The sequence below is a fragment of the Hemiscyllium ocellatum genome, chromosome 46 (assembly GCF_020745735.1).
Source record: "Hemiscyllium ocellatum isolate sHemOce1 chromosome 46, sHemOce1.pat.X.cur, whole genome shotgun sequence".
Lineage (NCBI taxonomy): Eukaryota > Metazoa > Chordata > Chondrichthyes > Orectolobiformes > Hemiscylliidae > Hemiscyllium > Hemiscyllium ocellatum.
In genome coordinates, this window is record NC_083446.1 from 13,156,442 (window position 1) to 13,177,796 (window position 21,355).

Consider the following 21,355-nt stretch of genomic DNA (forward strand, 5'->3'; position numbering starts at 1 on the left):
AAGGGATAAGACAATGTAAAATATCCAGAGGGGGGATGGTCCTGACTGTTGGGGCAGCACGGAGCACCAAGGACCCAGGTTCGATTCCCACCTCAAGCGACTCTGTGTGGAGTTTGCACATTCTCCCTGTGCCTGCAAGGGTTTGCTCCAGTTTCCAAACATGTGCAGGTCAGGTGAATTGGTTATGCTAAATCAGGGGTAAATATAGGGTAGGGGAATGGGTCTGGGTGGGTTACTCCTTGGAGGGTCGGTGTGGACTTGGGCTGAAGGGCGTGTTTCCATACAGTAGGGAATCCAGAAGAAGAAAAAAATTATTCTAGGATCTCTCCTGCCATGGAACTTCAACACTGACCCTACTAAAGATTTTATACTCAGTGTGTGGTTTCCTGGATGGACTGGAAGAAAACAGGATTTCAGAATCCTGACTAATATTTGACAAGGAACCAGAGGACTCATCACTTAAGAACCATCTACAGTTTTACCTGTCATGCAGATCTAGAAGTGAATGAAACCTGACTCCCTGAACTGTTGTGACACTGACCCCCGTCGGGATCAAACATAGAGAAAGCTGGAGAGACTCTGTCGGCCTGGCACCATCCGTTGAGAGAGCAACAGAGTGAATGCTTCAAATCTGTATGACTCTTTGTCAGAACTCCTCCTGGACTCTAAGTGGAACTCTTCCTCTGTCTGCAGATGCGGTCAGACCAGCTAAGTTTATCTACTGTTCTGTGTTTGTTTCAGAATTCCAGCATCTGAGCTACTTGTTTGGAGGCAGACTCCAGGACAATGTAATCCAATAATAAGTTATACTCACAAGGAGGGTTGCATGGTTTGAGGAGTTGGGAGAGACTCTGTGGATTCGGCTGACATTACTGATGTCATGGGAGGGTCTGATGAGATATCCTGATGCTGACTGAGGTCATATTCAGCAGCACTTATTAAAATATAGATACAGGTATTCAATATTTACAGGCTGGAAATGAGCTCTCCAGTTCTAAGCTCACTGTCCTGCTTGGTCTGTAGCCCCAGGGTCATAGCACCTCAATTGCAGAGCAGAGTATTTGTTAAATATGTCGAGGGTTTCTGCCTCTATGACGCTTTAAGACAGCAAGTTCCAGACCACCCACCACGCTCCAGATGAAAACCTTCCACCCTCATTCCTCTCTAATCCTATCAACAATTACTTTAAACTCATGACTCTGGTTATTAATTTGTGAATGAAATCGGCCCTTCCTATCGACTCTGTCTGGATCCCAATCCCCTCAACTTCTTCAATCCCACAGAAAACAAATGCAGCCGATCCAATCTTTCCTCATCACTAAAGTTCACCAGTTCTGTTGATAGCCAGATAAATATCTGCTGTGCTCTCTGAAGTGTCATGGCATAGTGCCTGTAATGCAGTGACCAGAGCTGTGACCCAAACTGTTTTTTTTAAAGCAATGAGTGATTGCTCTGTCTAAATAACAGAAACTGACAGTTGGAACGCAGTCACATATGCAAGATATTTACCAATGATTCAAGGGTTTCTTAGAGAAGGGACTGTCTTCTAATCTGGATCAGTGGTGCTGGAAGAGCACAGCAGTTCAGGCAGCATCCAACGAGCAGTGAAATCGCACCACTGATCCAGAATCTGGTTTCCAGCATCTGCAGTCATTGTTTTTACCTCATTGTCTTCTAGTCTGCCTACTAGAGGATTTAGATAACAGACTGTCTCTTTTGAGTATTGAGCTGGACGGCTGGGCCATGATGTGTTTCTTTGTTCACCTTATTCACTCGAAATACTGAATCTAATGACATCAGGTAATCAAGCCTCCAATAACCAACTGTATTTTAGTGACCTTATTAACAGCACTTCAATAATAGAGGACCGTTACTCGTATAGAGAACAGGGATAATACCAAGGATTCAGAACTCTCAGCTCAAACGATACAGACAGAGGAGAGTTAACCATCCTAAAAACAGGGATGGTAATATGGATTTAGAGCCTTCAGCTTAGTACAATGGAAGGTACATAGCCCATGCAGAAAACAGAGATAACACTAGGGAATTTAAAGTTCTCAGCACATCAATGATACAGACAGATAACAGGGATAATACAACAAATTCAAAGCTTTGGGTTCTGTACTAATATGGACAGAAAATAGTTCACCTAGCCTAAGAAGGGAGTTCTCTTCTCCCAAGGTATGAGCTAACAAGCTGCAGCCACACTCAAAACAGTTATCTTTAATTTGTTCACTACATCTGCACGGTGGCTCAGTGGTTAGCACTGCTGCCTCACAGCAGTCCCAGGTTCAATTCCAGCCTCGGGCGACTGTACGGAGTTTGTGCACTTCCCCCCGTGTCTGTGTGGGTTTCCTCTGGGTGCTCCGGTTTCCTCCCAAAGTCCAAAGATGGGCAGGTCAGGTGAATTGGCCATGCTAAATTGCCCGTAGTGTTAGGTGAGGGGAACGGGTCTGAGTAGGTTACTCTGCGGAGGGTCGGTGTGAACTGGTTGGGCTGCTTACACACTGTAGAGAGTCTTAAAAAATCTAATCTAATCTAAATTTGATCCTGTGCAAACCAAAAGCACAAGAAGAGCTGTGCACTGTTGAGGGGAAGCACAAGGCTCTGTTTCTCCACAGGAAAGACCAGCCCTTTTCACATCTCCTTTCCACACAAGTGCAGCTGACATTGAGCAAGGATGGCAGCCTCATTGATGCACACCCATGTGTCAGAACAGCAAAAGGTCCTACTGTGCCAAGAGTATTCAGGCAGTTTCCATTACAGGCAAAACACAGAGAAGCCATGTTCATTTATGCAGTGCCTATCAAACCTTTTTAGGATGTCCCAAAGTGCTTCACAGCTAAGAAGTACTTTTGCAGTGAAATCACTGTTGGGAATCACAACGAATGGTCCACAGCAATTTTTAAAAGTTCACGTACAGGAACGAGAGCATCACTGGTTAGGCCAGAATTTACTGTCCACTCCGAACTGCCCAGGGCAGGTATGAGTTAACCACAATGCTGTGCACTAGACGAGCTTAAGGCTGGCAGTTTCCTTCGCTAAAATACATTAGTGAAGCAGTTGTTTCTCCTTCCTGACAATTCAGAGAATTCCCACAGTGTGGAAGCAGACAATCCAGCCCATGGAATTCACACCAACTCTCCAAACAGCATCCCAGCCAGACTGGATCTATCGCTGTAACTCTGCGTTTCCCATTAGCTAATCCACCTAGCCTGCACATCTGTGGACACTATGGGCGATTTAGCATGGCCAACCCACCTAACCTGCACGTCTTTCGACTGTGGAAGGAAACCAGACACGGAGAAAGTCTGAGTGGAGTTTGCACAGTTGCCCGAGGCTGGAATTGAACCTGGGTTCTGCAAGGCAGCAGTGCTAACCACTGAGCATTGACAATGGTTTCACGGTCAACATCAGACTCTTAAATCCAGATTGTTTTTATTGAATTCAAAAGTTCACCATCTGCCATTTTGGGTACCCAGAACATTTCCAAGGTTTCTGGATTAATAGTCTGGGAATCAGGCCATCGCCAGGTGACCAGAGCCATCAAATCCTTGTTGGATAGGATATCAGGAAGAATCCTTTGATTTCCTTCAGAATCACAGCCATTGTATTTGTTACATCCAACTGAACAACCAGACAGGGTTGAAATATAGTACCTCTGATAGGGAGGCATGCCCTAGGGACTGCACTGAAACATGAACCTGGATTGTTCTATGAAGTGGAAAATCAACCGCACCTTTTGGTTTCAAGGTGAAGTTGTTACTCAGTGACTGACAGCTACCGTAGCACTGCCTCATCATTTACCGTGTTTCATTAAACAGAATCCTTACAGGATGGAAGCAGGCCATTCAGCCCAAGTCCACACCGACGCTCTGAAGAATATGCCACACAGACCCCCTCCCCCAACCCGATTCCTGTAGCCCAGCATATCCCACGGCCAATGCACGTAACTTGCATATCCTTGGTCATTACGGGCAATTTAATGTGGCCAGTCCACCTAACCTGCACAACGTTCGGCCTGAGTGGCTTGAAATTTAAACCTGGTCTGTAGTACACTGTTTTACTCAAATTCCAAAGGAATGAGAGATACTGTGGGATACACATTAAGTCCAGTGTCTGATTATGACGAAAAGCCTGGGTTTGGTCTTTAATAATCCCAGTGAGTTACTGATACCTTTCCTGAACCCCAAAGCTGGGGACATTTTCTGGAAAGTATGAGAATCTGGGGCTCGTTCCTGAGAGCAAACAAGAACAGAGATAAAGCAAATTTGGGAAGGAGAGAAGGTTTAGTCCTGGATGTGACCCTTAGCCAAACAAAGAAGAAAATCCAATGTTGCTGGTGACTTTCGAACAACACTGTGTCTCAGCAGATGGTGCAAAACAGAAACCCCTTTGGCACAGACCGAGCAGCTGAATGGCTTCTCACCGTATGAACTCACTGGTGCCTCCGCAGGCTGCCTGAGTGAGTCAATGCCTTCCCACAAACACGAACAACTTCTTCCAAGTGTGAATTTGCACCTGTAGAGTCAGTTCAGATGATTTCTTGAATCCTGCCCTTCAGTATAAGCACCTGAATGATCTCTTTTCAGTGTGAACGCCGTGGTGAGAGATCAAATCCTCGAAGGTTTTACAGCATTTCCCACAGTCCAGGCATTTGAAAGGTCCCTCCTCAGTGTGAATTTGCTGGTGTCTTCCCAGTTGGGTCGACTGCATGAAACTCTTCCCGCACTTGGAACAGGTGAACAGCTTCTCCTTGCTGTGAGCTCGCCAGTGTGTCAGCAGGTTGGCTGACTGAGTAAACCTCTTCCTACATCCAGTGCAGATGAATGGCCTCTCCCAGTACAGGTACGCCAGTATTTCACCACATCAGTAAACAAATCGCTTCCCATATTCAGAGCAGTATGAACACGCTGGTGTGTCAGCAGGTCACCGTTCCTTTTAAAGGTCTTATCACATTCAGAACATATCAAATTTTCCTTACTTGAGTGAGTACGTCGGTGTTCAATGCATTGAGAATCTCCCTTGTGATGCATATAGCAGGATAATGGCTTCTCCCCAGTGTGAACAGGCTTCAACAGGAGCTGGAAAGAAGTAAGTCTCTTCCCACACCGAGCAGGTGAATAGTCTCTCCCCAGTGTGAATCCACTGGTGTATCAGTAAATGATTTCTGACACTTTGAGCAACTGAATGGCCTCCCCACAGTGAGAGTTCGTTGGTGTGTCACAAGGTGTAGTAACCGAGTAAATCCCATTCCACACATGGAGCAGATAAACAGTCTCTCCCCAGTGTGAATGCCCTAGTGCTTCCGAAGGTGGATTGAATGGGTGAATGTCTTCCAGCACAAGGAGCAACTGAAAGGCCTCTCCCACCTGTCTGAGCACTCATGGCTCAGTACCTCACTATATCTTTTAAAGACCTTCTTCTTGCACTCAGGTAAGTTATCTTACTGAAGTGAACCAGTTGGTGGTCAACTAAGTGGTAGGACTGAGTGAATGTCTTCCCACAGTGGAAGCAGCTGAATGGCCTGTCCTTGCTGTGAATTTACTGGTGCTCAGAGATGAGCTGATTTGCTAAAACTCTCCCCACAGTGAAGACAGCTGAATGGTCTCTCGTGGGTGTGGGGGAGCTAGTGCTCCCTGAGGCAGGACTGTTTGAATCTCTTCCCACAATGGGAACAACTGAACGGTCTCCCATTACCATGAAATTGCAGCTCCGGGACCACTTCTTTGACTGTTTCACAGCTGTACTCGGAAGCAGAACACTGAAGAAGTCCCTCATCATCGTGATCGTGTTGGTGTGCCCGCAGATTGGATGAACAGGTAAATTGCTTCCCACACTCTGAGTAGGTGAACACCCTTTCACTATTGCAAGTGTTTCCCAGCTGTGCAAATCCCTTCCAATAGTCAAAGCAGATGAATGCCCTCTCAACAGCTTCCAACAGAGATGATCAGAATCCGATGTACCGAGACACCATCTCGGCGAGAGGTCTGGCTTGATTTTCCTGACTATGAATCTGCTAATGGCCTATATAAGGAATTAACAAAGAATAACATAAAATATAGAATTCGCAATGGCCCATTTTGTCTGTACTGGAGATTCTGCTGCAGATGAGTCTTTTAATTTGGCTGACATAATTTCAGCCTTTCAGCTTATATTTCTCACCCAGTTTTTTTCCTGACATTCCCATCATTTTTCTTTTAAATACTAAGGATGAGCAATACATGTTGGTCTAGTCACAACATCCACATTCCAGGAGTGAATTTTTACAAAAAATTTACATAATCACATCTTTTCATTGCAAAGTCCACATTCTATTAAACAGAATACTAGCTCTGAAGGAGAGTCATACCAGACGGTGTGTCTTTTGCCACAGATGCTACCAGCTCTGCTGTAGTCTCTCAAGCAACTTTAGGTTTTTATTCCCCATTCTACCAACAGAATGAGAAAACAAATATTCTGAATTATTCTATGACTAATAGAATTCGCGGACCACAAAGTGGAAAACTTGTGTAACCGATGCAGAATTTTAAAGCTGTATTGTAGAAGGAACAATCGTTTCCCTTGGCTTGTCTACATTTGTTGCTTCCAAGTCGCCTGTAAAATCCAAAACCTATCCCGGTCAGTCCACAAGAAGCAATCTGATACAAAAACAGAAATTGCTGGAAAAGCTCAAAGGTCTGGCAGTCCCTGTGGACTGAAATCAAGAGTTGACGTTTCGGGTCGAGTGACCCTTCCCCAGAATTGTGTCAGTTCTGAGGAAGGGTCATGAGACCTGAAACATTAACTCCGATTTCTCTCCACAGATCTGCCCGACCTGCTGAGCTTTTCCAGCAGCTTTTCTGCTTTAGTTTCTCATTTACCACACCCACTGCTTTTTTTTTTAAACAGTTTTTGGAAGAAAGCTCAGGATGGGTTTGTATGTGCTCTTCAGCACATTGTCCCTCAACAAAAAAAGATTACTTCAGCGCAAGTGCCCTTCCATACACTGCCATCAATTAAGATGGCAGCTGTCCACATCAACCTAATAAAGTGAGAACAACATGCTTTTCCTCCCTGTCATGCAGACAGCCCTCCACCATACCACCTCTACTCCCTGTTCCATTGCTCTCAACCACAACCCCCCAGTGCAATAAAGACAGAGTCCCCATTGTCCTTGCCTTCCATCCTACCAGGCTCTGCATCAAATGCATCATCCTTAAATACTTCCACCAACTCCAACTACATCCCACCACTCAGGACATCTTCCCCTCCCCACCCCTTTCTGCCTTCCGCAAAGACTGCTCCCTTTGACAATACATGGTTTGTGCCACACTCTCTACTCAAACCTCCAGGTACCTTCCCCTGCCACTGGAAAAGATACAAAACCTGCAGGTACACCACCCCCTCACTTCCATCCAGGGCCCCAAACAGTCGTTCCATGTGAGACAGAGGTTCACCTGCCTCTCTTCCAACCTAGTTTATTGCATCTGGCGCTCCTGATGTGGACTTCTCTACATCAGGGAGACTACCAGGGTCCCAGGTTCGATTCCACCCTCTGGTGACAGTCTGTGTGGAGTTTGCACATTCTCCCCATGTCTGCGTGGGTTTCCTCCGGGTGCTTCGGTTTCCTCCCACATTCTAAAGATGTGTAGGTTAGGGTGGATTGGCTATGCTAAATTGCCCATAGGTTAGGTGCGTTAGCCAAAGGGTCTGGGTGGGTTATTCTTCAGAGGGTCGGTGTGGACTTGTTGGGCTGAAGGGCCTGTTTCCACACTGTCAGGAATGTAATCTAATCTAAACATAAACTTAAGTAACGGTTCGCCAAGCATCTCAGCCAGGCCCCCAGGGGCCAAACGGACCTCCCAGTTACTGCCCATTGTAAATCCCCCTCCCACTCCCTTTCAGATATGACCATCCTCAGTCTCCTCCATGGCCAAGATGGACCAAAGCCCAAACTGGAGGAACAACACCTCATCTTCTGCTGGTGCAGCCTACAGCCCAGAGGACTCAACATTGCGAGTTCTCCAATTTCCAATAACCTCCCTCCCCCTCCTGTCCACCAATGGTTTCATTCCTCCCATTGACCAGCCAGGTTGTACCCTCCTCCTGTCTTCACCTAGCCCCACTTCACCAGCCTGTCCTCGCCAACCCCTTTATCTGCAGCTCCCCTTACACCAGTTCCTACCCCCCGATTCCCCTAAAGACCTGAAGAAGGGTTACACCCGAAACATTGACTTCTCACCCTCCTGACGCTGCCTGGCTTGCTGGGTTCTTCTGGCCTCCTGCCTTTCAGACACACACCCCCCAATGCGCCTGCGCAGCGTGAGCGCAGGTGAGCGCATATGCTCCAAGGGCCGGTGCGCCTGGTTGATTGATGGCGGACCCGACCCAATAGGAAGAGAGAACGGTGCTGATTGAACAAAGCGTGGCGATTCTTGTTTCGGCCAATCAGAGTGAATGAGAGGGCTGGACCGAGTCTGGACGAGGGGCATGAACCCTTCCAGTGCAGATTCAGATTGCAAGAGAACAACTCACAGCAGACCATCCCTTGCAGTGTGAGAGAAAGGGATGTGCCTTAATTAGATTCAATTTAAAATAAAATCTTATTAAAATTTACTCGGATGGGAAAAATTTGGCTCAGTGCATTACTCCAGGAAGCCATAACACAATCAGCATGAGAGTATTTAAGAACTGATTCCCTTGCAGCAATTCCATTGATATCGGTTGGTAAGATTGATGGAAGTTTGAAAGTGGAAGCTGTAGTGTTATTGAAGAATGATGTACACACAAGGGATTGGTGACTGGAGGAGAATGGTCAGAAGATGGGAAAGGATCTGGAAAGTATCAGATCCTTTGTATTGTTTTAGGAGAAGTGTAGTCTGTTTGGGTAGATGTCAGATTTTATACAGCATTGATCAGACTCTGGCTTCATTCTTCAGTGAAAAATCTCGACATTGTAGCGAGAAACTTTATTACACGTTTCTCTACAGTATAGAACGTACACCCATGACAATGAAGGATCTATAGCACACATATCAAGGTGGTCAGAATTATTACCTGTGAACATATAGGCATACATTGTTAACTGAAAGGATTGACGATGTATATTTTTGTCTCTAAGCCAGGAGTTCAAGTGAAGGACTAAATATAAAGATGTCATTAAATCTCTCAGGGAGATGAGATAGCATTTTACAAACCATGAGAAAATGACCATTGTTCAGATTCCCGAAAGAATGGGCTACATAATTTGCAAGATTCTTCAATGGGTCAATGTGTTCCATTTTGATAAATAACAAGATGGAGTGGGTGTAATTAATTTTGTAAGCCCTAAAGTCAAAAAGGATGAATACACAAAAGCTCTGGGAGTTTGACCTGGTCCAACTTTGACCAGACCAACTGGGTTAGAATGACGTATTCATTAATTTTTCACACGAGTTCTTGAGTCTCAAGTAGTCTTTTGAACTTGTGTAATGGGTCACGTAAATGAAATTTAAAACATCTCACCAGTACTTATTGTTGTCTAGTTTGAGCTTGTTTAAAGAGAACTTCACACATATTTCTGTAAAATTACAATGCACATTTAGCCTTTAAGAGGCAACAAAGGTAAATGTACCTATTATCAGAAATGTTTCCAAAGCATGTGTACAGCCTCTCTCCACTTTGATTTCAGCTTTTTTGAGTAATGGTGTTAATTGAATTCTTTTGAATATAGACAGACACACAAAACATACTTTGGGGTTATTTGTACATGGGTGTTGCTCGCTTATTTCATGCACATCCTTAACTGCCCAAGAAGATATTTAAGAGTCACCCATATTTGCAGTGGGCCTAGTCACTTGTAGGCCAGATCATAAAAGAATGACAGATTCGCTTCCCTAAAGGCCACAAGTGAGCCAGATGGGTTTTTACAACTATTGGCAAAGATTACGTGGTCATTATTAGGCTCGTTCTTTATTCTGAATGTTGCACTGAATTCAAATTTCACCATCTGCCACAACAGAATTCGCCTACATTCCAAAAGCACTGGCCTGGGATTCTGGATTGCTAATAATTTCACTATTACTATGCCACCACCTCCACAAATGTGGTTTAAACTCCGTGATATGTTGGATGTTTAAAAAACTGAGTAAATTCCTTCCCAAACACTGAGCAGTGAACAGCCCCTTCCCAGTGAGAGCTCTCTATGGACATTAGACAATCCATTCTGATGTTAAAGGTCTTCTCACTGTTCAAATATGTAAAGGTCTCTCATCATGAAGAACAAGCTGATGTTGAGGAAAAAAATATTTGTATGTGAACACAGGAGGTATAGTTAGTAAATTTGCAGATAACACCAAAATTGGAGGTGAAGTGGACAGTGAAGGTAATTACCTCAAGTGCACAACAGGCTCTTGATCAGATGGACCAGTGGGCCTGGGAGTGGCAGATGGAATTTAATATAGATAAGTGTGAGGTGCTGCATTTTGGAAAGGCAAATCAGGGCAGGACTTGTACACTTAATGGTAAGGTCTTGGAGAGTGTTGCTGAACAAAGATCTTGGAATGCACATTCTTAGTTCCTTGAAAGTAGAGTCTCAGTTAGAGAGGATAATGAAGAAAGCGTTTGGTATGCTTTCCTTCATTGGCAGAGTATAGGAGTTGGGAGGTCATGTTGCAGCTGTAACATGAGGCCACTTTTGGAATATTGTGTGCAATTCTGGTTTCCTTCTTATCCAAAGGATGTTGTGAAACTTGAAAGGGTTCAGCAAAGATTTATAAATACATAGCCAGGGTTGGAGGGTTTGAGCTATAGGGAGAGGCTAAATAGGCTGGACTATTATCCCTGGAGTGGAGACTGAAGGGTGACCTTTTAGAGGTTTATAAAATCATGAGGGGCATGGATAGGGTAAATAGACAAGGTCTTTTTCCTGAGTTGGGGGAGTCCAGAACTGGAGGGCATAGGTTTAAAGTGAGAGGGGAAAGATTGAAAAGAGACTTAAGGGGCAACCCTTTCACCCAGAGGGTGGTGAGTGTATGGAATGAGCTGCCAGAGGAAGTGATGGAGGCTGGTACAATTACAACATTTAAAAGACATCTGGAGGAGTATGTGAATAGGAAGTGCGGAGAGAGATATGGGCTAAGTGCTGGCAAATGGGACTAGATTAATTTAGGATATCTGGTTGGCATGGACGAGTTGGACCAAAGGGTCTGTTTCCGTGCTGTATTGGTGATGGATATATCCCTTTCTTCATGTGGAGCAGGTGAATGGCTTCTCCTCAGTATGAACATTTGGTATGCAAACAAGTTAGATGTTGCTTGGAAGCCTCTATGAAACAACAAAGATACAATGAAAGGTCATCCCATATGGTGAACCCACTGGTGTGCCTGCCTGAGTTAAGTAACAGAATCCGTCTCCACACATACACAGATGGTGAACAGTTTCTCCCCTTCATGACTGCACTGAAGAAATTCCAGCTGGGACAGAAAAGCAAAGCCCTTAGCAAAATGCTTATGTTCGTGGAAGCAGGCCATTCGGCCCATTGAGGCCATACTATCCCTCCAAACAGCATCCCATCCAGATCCACACCCACAATCTATCGTTATAATCTATATTCCCTCTGGGTTACCAACTTACTGACATATCCCTGGACACAGTGGTCAGTTTAACATGGCCAATGCACCTAACTTGCTCATCTTTGTGCCGTGCAACATCCAGAGGAAACCCACGTAGACACAGGGAGAATGTCTGTGTGGAGCTTCCACAGTTACCCCAGGGTGGAATTGAACCAGGTGTGTGTGTTGTTCCTCTAGCTTGATTAGTCATAGTTTCTACAACACGAAGAGAGGCCCTTTAGCCCATAGTGTGTGCACCTACCATCAAACATCCATGGACTCTAATTCCGTTTCACTAGGCTTGTAGCCTTGTATGCAATGGAACTTCAAGGGTTAATAGTTCATAAATGCCTGGACGGTTTCCTTATCATTACTACCCTAATTACGAGGATATGGGGAGGAAAGAGTTTTTTTTGTGGGGGGGGGGGGGGTGGAGTTGGTAGTTTGCAAACACAGTGGAGTCTCTCTTTCTCTCCAAAAATTAACAATATTGTTAAACATGAACAGAAAAGGTTTACAAGGATGCTGCCAGAGTTGGAGGATTTGAGCTATAGGGAGACACTATTAGGCTGGGGCATCAAGAGGCTGAGGGGTGACCGTCTAGACATTTATAAAATCATGGAGAGGCATGGATAGGGTGAATCTTAGGGTGGGGAATCCAGAACTGGAGGGCATCAGTTTAAGGAGGGAGAGGAAAGATTTAAAAGGGACCTAAGGGGCAACGTTTTCACGCATGTATGGAATGAGCTGCGACAGGAAATGTTGGAGGCTGGTACAATTACAACATTTAAAAGGCATCTGGATGGGTAGAAAAGGGTTTAAGCGGGATATGGACCAAATGCTCGCCAATAGTAATAGTCTTAAAGGGCATCTGGTTAGCATGAATGAGTTGGGCTGAAGGGTCTGTTTCCACGCTGTACTGTTCTACGACTCTATGGAGAAGTTCAGCAATTTCTGCTTTGTGACAATAGGATCAAGGTGGGTCTCATGAACCATGAGGGCATGAAGTAACATAACAGAGAAACCAAAGAAAGCTGTGGGTTCAGGGCTTGTATAAGGGATTTTAGAGGCAGTTTGGCCCAGTGTCTGAGAAAGGAAGGGAAGCAGCAGAGGCTGATCAGATTATCTCTATCTTAGTGACAAACACATCCCTGGGCTGTTCGTACTTGTTGAGGTGAGAGTGGAGGAGACAGGAGGAGGGAGAACCCTGCAAAAGGAACGAGCCTGCATTGGAGAGATTAAGAAGCATCAACACGTAGCCTACAAGATAAAGCTAGTTTATTTAATTGTTATGCAGAATATTAACATTTATAAAAGGGGTAATGTTCACAAAAATTGGCAAAAACAGACCTCAATGAACACGGTCAAGGTCAGCAAAAAGCAAAATCCAATCATTGTAGTTACTTACGGACAAGTCAGTGTTTCAGCTGGCTGGCTGACTGACTGAATCCTCTCCCACACTCAGGGCAAGTGAATGGTTTCTCCCGTGTGAACCCGTTGGTGTGTCAGCAGGTGGGACAACTGAGTAAATCCCTTTCCACACGGTGCAGGTGAACGGTCTCTCCACAGTGTGAGTTCACTGGTGCACAGTCAGTTGAGATGATTTCCTGAACCCATTCCCACAGTGAGCACACTGGAATGGTCTCTTGCCAGTGTGGATACACTGGTGGGCAATTAAGTCTCCAGAAGTTTTATAGCACTTCTCACAGTCTTGACATTTAAAAAGATTTTTCCTCAGTATGAACATGCCGGTGATTCAGCAGGGTGGATTGACAAATAAATCCCTTCCCACATCCAGAGCAGATGAATGGTCTATCTCCCTTATGCACTCACCAGTGCCTCCGCAGGTGGGATGATGTGCTAAACCCCTTCCCACAATTACAGCAGGCGAATGGCTTCTCCCGTGTGAACGTGTTGGTGTACGGTGAGGTCAGATGATCTTCTGAACCCAGTTCCACAATGAGGGCACCTGAATGGTCTCTCCCCCAGTGTGAACACATTGATGGGCGATCAGTTCCCGTGAACTTTTATAACGCTTTCCTCAGACTGGACATGCAAAAGGTCTGTCTTCAGTGTGAACATGCTGGTGATTCAGCAGAGTGGACGAACAAGTGAATCCCTTCCCACACTTTGAGCAGGTGAAAGGCCGCTTACCAGTTTGAATGCGCTGATGGTTTTCCAGCGTTGATGGGGAATTAAATCCCTTCCCAGAGTTTGCACATTTCAAAGATATCTTCCTGTTGTGACAGCATCCATGTTCTGACAGGCAGAAGCTTCGTCCACACAGAACACGTGTATGGTCTCTCCCCACCGTGAATGATGCTTTTTCCTTCCATGTCCAAAATCCTTTGAGATTCAAGTTGTGACATGTGGGCGATTCTGTCAGATCCTGATGGGAATGTTTGGTTGCAGTTTCCTTTCTGCAAACCCTCCCCTTCTAATAATCTGTAAAATTGATTTAAAACAAGAAAAATAAAATAAAAAAGTGGGGAGTGTGAGAGAGTCCAAAAAAAAACCACAAAGGCTGGATATGAAATGGAAACTGAAAGAGAAGTGGATGCTGTCAATCAGAAACAAAAAAAAAGTTGCTGGAAAAGCTCTGGAGGTCTGCCAGCATCCGTGAAGAGAAATCAGAGTTAACATTTTGGGTCCAGTGACTCTTCGTCAGGATACGAAATGGACCTGAATGAATCTGACAATGACTGGGGCAGGCACGAACAAACAAAGTCACCATGAAAGCTGCTGGATTGTCATAACCCAAAAAATACTCCACATGGAATGCCCGGAGAGCGACTTTACAAAAGTCACCCAGTTATGTCCAGTCCTCAAAAATCAGACCAAATACAATCCAGGAAGCTACCACCCTAACAGCCCCAGTACCTCAGGCTAGTGTCTGAGGGTGCAACCATCTTCAGCTGCTTCATCAGAGGACAGTCAGTCAATCATCAGATAAGTGATAGAAGAGAGTGTAGACAGTGCTATTAAGCATCTGCTCAGCAATAACCAGTTCAGTGAGGTGACAGATGCTGCCTTGTTGTCAAGTGCAGTCACTAAGGGAGTGGTATTGAGCAGCAAGCAAAACCAGACTCAAATGAGAATTGAGGGGAATATTGTCCCTTTGTTGTAGTAATAACTAGCACAAAGAAAGATAGTTGTGTTCTTTGGAGATTAATCATCTCAGTCATCACTGCACCCAGCACCTCAGTAGATATTTCCAATCAATTGATCAGACATGTATGGCACACATCTGGAGCCGGTGGCTCAGGCCTTTTGGCTCAGAGGGAGGGACACTACCATGGCGCCACAAGAGCCCAGTACCTCAGGGTATCTACTTTCTCAACTATTTGTTCGGATATGTTGTGGCACACATCTGGAACAGGTGGAACTTGAACCCTGGTTTCCTGCCTCAGAAGTATGGACACTACCATCGCACCGCAAGAGCCCCAGTACCTCAGGATAGTGTCCTAGGGCCCGACCATCTTCAGCTGCTTCATCAGTGAATGGCCTTCCATAACAGTGGCTGTTTGCTAACGGTTGCACAATATTCTGCATCACTCCTTTCGGTACTGAATCTGCCTGTGTCTGTTTGGTGAGACCTGGGCACCATCTAGATAAACTGACAAAGAAAATGTCAAAAATAGAGGGTCTAACTATCCCCAACTAACAATGGAACCACTGCATCCCCCACGATCACCATACTTGGGTTATGGGTGACTGGAAACTGAAATATGGGCGTGGTGCCCATACCGTACAAATATTGTAGTTACATGAGGCTGGGAGTTCTGAATGAAGTCACACACTTCCTGATTTCCTAGTACTTGTCTTCCAATCACACGATACAAATCAGGGGTGTGATAGCATATTACAAACATACAAATAAGGAATAAGAGTAGGCCACTTGGCCCTTTGAATGGCAGAGCAGGCTCAAGTACGATAATGCTAATGTGGTCTCTGATGTGATCTCCTCCAAATCAGAGAGGCAGGACGCCAAATTGCGGATCGTTTCAGAGAACATCTCTGGGACACCCGCATCCACCAACCCCACCGCCTTGTAGCTGAACACTTAAACTCTCCCTCCCACTCCACCAAGGACTTGCAGGTCCTGGGCCTCCTCCATTGCCAAACCCTGATCACCTAACGCCTGGAGGAAGAACGCCTCACATTCCGCCTTGGGACCGTGCAACCACACGGGATCAATGTGGATTTCACTAGTTTCCTCATTTCCCCTCCTCCACATTATCCCAGTGCCAAGCCTCCAACTCGGCACTGCTCTTTTGACCTGTCCATTACCTTTCCCATCTGTCCGCTCTCCCCAACCCACTGCCCTCCCATTTATCTCTCAGCACCCCCAGCCCACAAGCCTCATTCCTGATGAAGGGCTGGTGCCTGAAAAGTCAACTCTCCTGCTGCTCGACTGCTGCCTGGCTTGCTGTGCTTTTCCAGCACCACACTCTCGACTCTGATCTCCAACATCTGCAGTCCTCACTTTCTCCTAATCTGATTTTAAGCTAGCTTTACCTTTCTGCAAATTCCTAAAAATTTTTAATCTTCTTGGTGATCCAGAATCTACCTCGGTCTTAAAAATATTTAAAGATTCCGCACCTACTGCCTTTCGAGGAAAAGAATTCCAAAGACACTCAATCCTCCGAGAAAAACAAGTTTCCTCATTTTTTAAAAATTATGATCCACCATTTGAGGATCTAATACAAGAGGGAACATCCTTTCCCCATTCACCCAGTCAAGTCCGCTCAGGATCTTATATGGTTCAATTAGATTAGATTCCCTACAATATGGAAACAGGCCCTTCGGCCCAGCCAGTCCACACTGACCCTCCGAAGAGTAACCCACCCAGACCCATTTCACTCTAACCAATGCACCTAACACTATGGGCAATTTAGCATGGCCAATTCACCTGACCAGCACATTTTTGGACTGTGGGAGGAAACCGGAGCACCCGGAGGAAACCCACGCAGAAACAGAGAGAATGTGCAAACTCCACACAGACAGACAGTCACCCGAGGCCAGAATCGAACCTGGGACCCTGGTGCTGTGAGGCAGCAGTGCTAACCACTGAGCCACCGTGTCGTCACTGATTGTTCTAAAGTAAACTGGACTGTAGCTGATACAGGCCTACCCAATCCAGCCTTACTTCAAAAGACAATATGCACATTCCGGGTTTTGGTTAGCAAATCCTTTGAACTTCTTTCAAACATATTTTAAACATGTTTGGATGAATGCAGCTCCAAAACACTCAAAAGCTTGACATCATCCAACAACACTTCAAAAAGAACTTGGTGGCATAATGGTAATTTCACTGGGATAGTAATCCAGAGACTCCAGGCTAGTGGGCTGGGATGGGGGTTTGATTCCCAGACTGGCCGGCACAGTGGCTCAGTGTTATCTCACAGCACCAGGGACCTGGGTTCGATTCCCACTTTGGGCAGCTGTCTGTGTTGAGTTTGCACATTCTTCCTGTGTCTGCGTGAGTTTCCTCCAGGTGATCCGGTTTCCTCCCACAATCCAAAGATGTGCAGGTCAGGTGAATTGGCCATGTTAAATTGCCCATAGTGTTAAGTGCATTCGTCAGAGGGAAATATAGGGTAGGGGACTGGGTCTGGGTGGGGTTCTCTTCAGAGGGTCGATTATAGACTTGTTGGGCTGAAGGGCCCGTTTCCATACTGTTGGGAATCTAAAATACTCTTGCCACATCAATGCACAGAGTGTACCATCTACAGGATGCACTGCAGCAACTCTCCCAGGCTCCTTAGACAGAACCTTCCAAACCTGCGAGTTATACCATGTAGAACACCACTACCTGCAAGTTCCCCTCCAAGCCACTCACCATCCTGAGTGGAAAATAAACTTACCATTCCTTCAGCATTGCTGGATCAAAAACCTGGAAATTCTCCCCTAATAGCATTTTGGATGCGCCTGCATGCCAAGGTCTGCAGTAGTTCACCACCACCTACTGAAGAGCAACCAGTGATGGGTAACAAATGCTGGGCCAGCTAGAGACACTGAAATGGTGTTAAATAAGAAATAAATAAAGGGCAGCACAGCAGCCAGTACTCTGCCTCTCAGCGCCACTGACCCAGGTTCAATTCCAGCCTCAGGCTGTGTGGAGTTTGCACATCCCCAGTGTGTCTCTGTGTGGGTTTCCTCCAGGTGCTCTGGTAAGGTGGATTGGCCAGGCTAAATTGCCCACTGTGTCCAGGGTTTGAAACATGCTGCTTCCGCTGCCTCTACTGACCACGTCCCCTCTGCAATTGCCACTGAGCACACTGCCTCTGCCAACCACATCACTCCGTGCGACTGCCGACGTCACTTGCGCTGACATCGTTCACCTGACTGCTGATGTCACTGCCAATCACATGATCGTTCTCACACACACCCCCACCCGGAGACAATCCCCACCTCCGCTCCAACTCAACATGAGGCCCCGGCCCCAAGCCCTGCTAGGTATTTATCACACCTCCCAGACCTCCCCCTCACTGAGGGAAAATGGTCAGTCCTCAAAAAGGACTAACCTCTATTCCACTGTGCCCACATATCAACACATTCCACACATTTCCAGATACTGAACACTTTTTCTGCTGACTCCAACTCTGTGCCTACTTCTTTGAATGTGAATCCCACCCACTCTCCTCCTGGACACACTCCATCCTCCCTGACACCCAGTCCTGGCCTCCTACCCTCTCCCCTGACCTCTTCGTCTCCAAATGCCATTGTGACATCAACTGCCTGAATCTCTCCACAGGTCTCACCCTCTCCCCCTCGCAACAGGCAGCCCTCTGCTCCAACCCCAACCTCACCATCAAACCAGCTGACAAGGGAGGCATGGTGGTAGTTTGGCACACTGATCTCTACCTCGCCAAAGCAAGATGCCAACTCGCTGACACCTCCTCCTACTGTCCCCCTCATCACCAAACCATCATCTCCAAGACCATTCACAATCTCATTGCTTCAAAAAACCTCCCATTCACAGCCTCTGACGTCATAGAATCGGGCAGTGCGAGGTTGGGAACTTTATTTCCCTAAAATTCATAAACCTGACTGCCTCGGTTGACCTGTCGCTCCTACCCTACTGAACTCCTCTCCTCTAATCTCGAGTCCCTCCTGTCCCCTTTGGAATTCCTCACCTATGTTCGGGATACCACACATACCCTCCACTTTCTCCATGACTTTCAGTTCACTGGCCTCCAACACCTCATCATCGCCATGGACATCCAGTCTCTCTATAACTGTAACCCGCGAGAAGAGCCTTGAAGCACTCTCTCATCCACTCCAGTGGACCCAACCAGTCCCCCTCCACTGACACTCTCATCCACTTGGCAGAACTGGTCCTCACCCTGAACAACTTTTTCTTTCGATCCTCCCACTTCCTCCAAACCAGAGGGGTGGCCACGGATACCCATATGGGCTCGTGCTATGCTGCCTCTTTATAGATACGTGGAACAGTCCCTCTTCTGCAGCTACACTGGCACTATTCCCCACCCTTTCCTCCACTGCATCGATGGCTGTATTGGCACTGCCTCATGCTCCTCTGAGGAGCTTAAATAGTTCATGCACTTCTCCCACACCTTCCACCCTGACCTCAAATTCACCTGGACAATCTCTGACACTTCCCTCCCCTTCTAGGAACCTCTCTGTCTCCACCTCCACTAGCTCACTCAGCACTAACATCTATGACAAACCCACTGACTCCCAGAGCTACCACAACTACACCTCCTCCCATCCACCCCCATATTCCCAATCCCCTCTGCTATCAGGAGAAGCAATTCCACTCCAGGACATCCCAGATGTCCTCCTGCTTCAACAACTGCAATTTCCCCTCCCCTGTGATCAACAATGTCCTCAACTGCATCTTCTCCATTTCTCACACCTTTGCCCTCAAACAAACCCTGCCGCCAACCACAAGGATAGCACACCCCTGGTCTTCACATTCAACCCCACTAATCGTCAAGTCTAACACACCTAACTCTGCCACCTGTAGTCTGACCCCATCACAAAATGATATTTCCCACCCTACCCACATCCACTTTTCACAGGGACCGTTCCTTCCGTGACCCCCTTGTTAGGTCCACACTCCTCACTAATCCCTCCTCCAACCTGGAACCTTCCCCTGCAGCTGCAGAAGGTGCAAAACCTGTCCCCACACTTCCCCTCTCACCTTCATCCAAGGCCCCAAAGAAGCGTTCCAATCCAGCAGAGATTCACTTGCATTTCATCTAACCTGAATTATTGCATCCTTTGCCTCCCCCTCCCACTCCCACCCCCCTGACAACCAGGCAGCATGGTGGCACAGTGATTTGCACTGCTGCCTCACAGCACCAGGGTCCCAGGTTCGATTCCAGCCTCGGGCAGCTGTCTGAGTGGAGTTTGCATATCCTCCCAGTGTCTGCATGAGTTTCCTCCGGGTACTCCTGTTTCCATGCTAAATTGTTCATAGTGTTGATGGGAAATGGGTCTAGGTGGTTACTCTTCAGAGGGTCGATGTGGACTTGTTGGGCCGAAGGGCCTGTTTCCAGACTGCAGGGAATCTAATCTAATCAAACATGTCTCTCCTGGGCCTCCTCCACCTTCAAAATAAGGCCACATGCAAACTAGAGGAAGAATGCCTCATCTTCCATCTCAGGAGCTGACAATCATAAATCCCTCACATAGACCTCACCAGCTTCCGAATCTTCCCATGCCCACCTCATTGCAAGCCCAGCTCTCCCTCTCCACCCCATCCCCTTAACCTGTCCATCTTCCTTCCCACCTATCAGCCCCTCTCTTCCCACTGACTAATCACAGCCACTCCTACCTACATCCACCTATCATCATCCCACCAACCTTTCCCCCCTCAGCCCCACCTCCCTCCCTCTATTTCTCAGCCTCCTTCCCCTCCCTCAGTCCTGATGAAAGGTTCTGACCTGAAACATCAAGTCCCTTCTCCTCTGATGATGCTTGATCTGCTGTGCTTTTTCCAGCTTCACTCGGGACTAGCCATGGGAAATGCAGGGATAGGGTAGGATGGTGTGTCTGGGTGGGATGCTTATAAAGAGTCGGTGTGGACTTGTTGGGCTGAATGGCCCATTTCCACACTGTACAGATTCTGTGCTATTCTAAATAGCAAACGGAGGAGTCATTCACAGGCAATGTTTCCCCATTAAGGTCCTGATTCAAGAGGCAGCGCATGCATTTCACCTATCTTAAAAAGAGATGACATTGGGCATATACTGTTTAGTAAGGTAAAAACAATGACTGCAGATGCTGGAAACCAGATTCTGGATTAGTGGTGCTGGAAGAGCACAGCAGTTCAGGCAGCAGCCAAAGTGCAGCGAAATCGATGTTTCGGGCAAAAGCCCTTCATCAGGAATAAAGGCAGTGAGCCTGAAGCGTGGAGACATAAGCTAGAGGAGGGTGGGGGTGGGGAGAAAGTAGCATAGAGTACAATGGGTGAGTGGGGGAGGGGATGAAGGTGATAGGTCAGGGAGGAGAAGGTGGAGTGGATAGGTGGAAAAGAAGATAGGCAGGTAGGACAAGTCTGGATAAGTCATAGGGACAGCGCTGAACTGGAAATTTGGAACTAGGGTGAGGTGGGGGGGGGGGGGGGGGGAGGGAGGGGAAATGAGGAAACTGTTGAAGTCCACATTGATGCCCTGGGGTTGAAGTGTTCCGAGGCGGAAGATGAGGTGTTCTTCCTCCAGGCGTCTGGTGGTGAGGGAGCGGCGGTGAAGGAGGCCCAGGACCTCCATGTCCTCGGCAGAGTGGGAGGGGGAGTTGAAATGTTGGGCCAC

General features: G+C 46.7%; 1 protein-coding gene across 3 annotated transcripts in view; it reads right to left on the reverse strand.

Annotated features, from left to right (window-relative positions):
* The window catches only part of LOC132836121 (gastrula zinc finger protein XlCGF8.2DB-like), a 40,449-nt gene that overhangs the window by 17,750 nt on the left and 1,344 nt on the right, over positions 1-21,355 (reverse strand). The window contains exons 2-3 of one of the 3 annotated variants that reach the window (XM_060855422.1): positions 15,024-15,189; positions 12,982-14,018 (exon numbers count right to left, since the gene is read on the reverse strand). The gene's annotated coding sequence lies outside the window, so the exon portion shown is untranslated. Of the gene's footprint in view, positions 1-8,224; positions 8,287-12,981; positions 14,019-15,023; positions 15,190-21,355 lie in introns of those variants that run through there. The other 2 variants (XM_060855424.1, XM_060855426.1) reach the window with 2 other exon arrangements.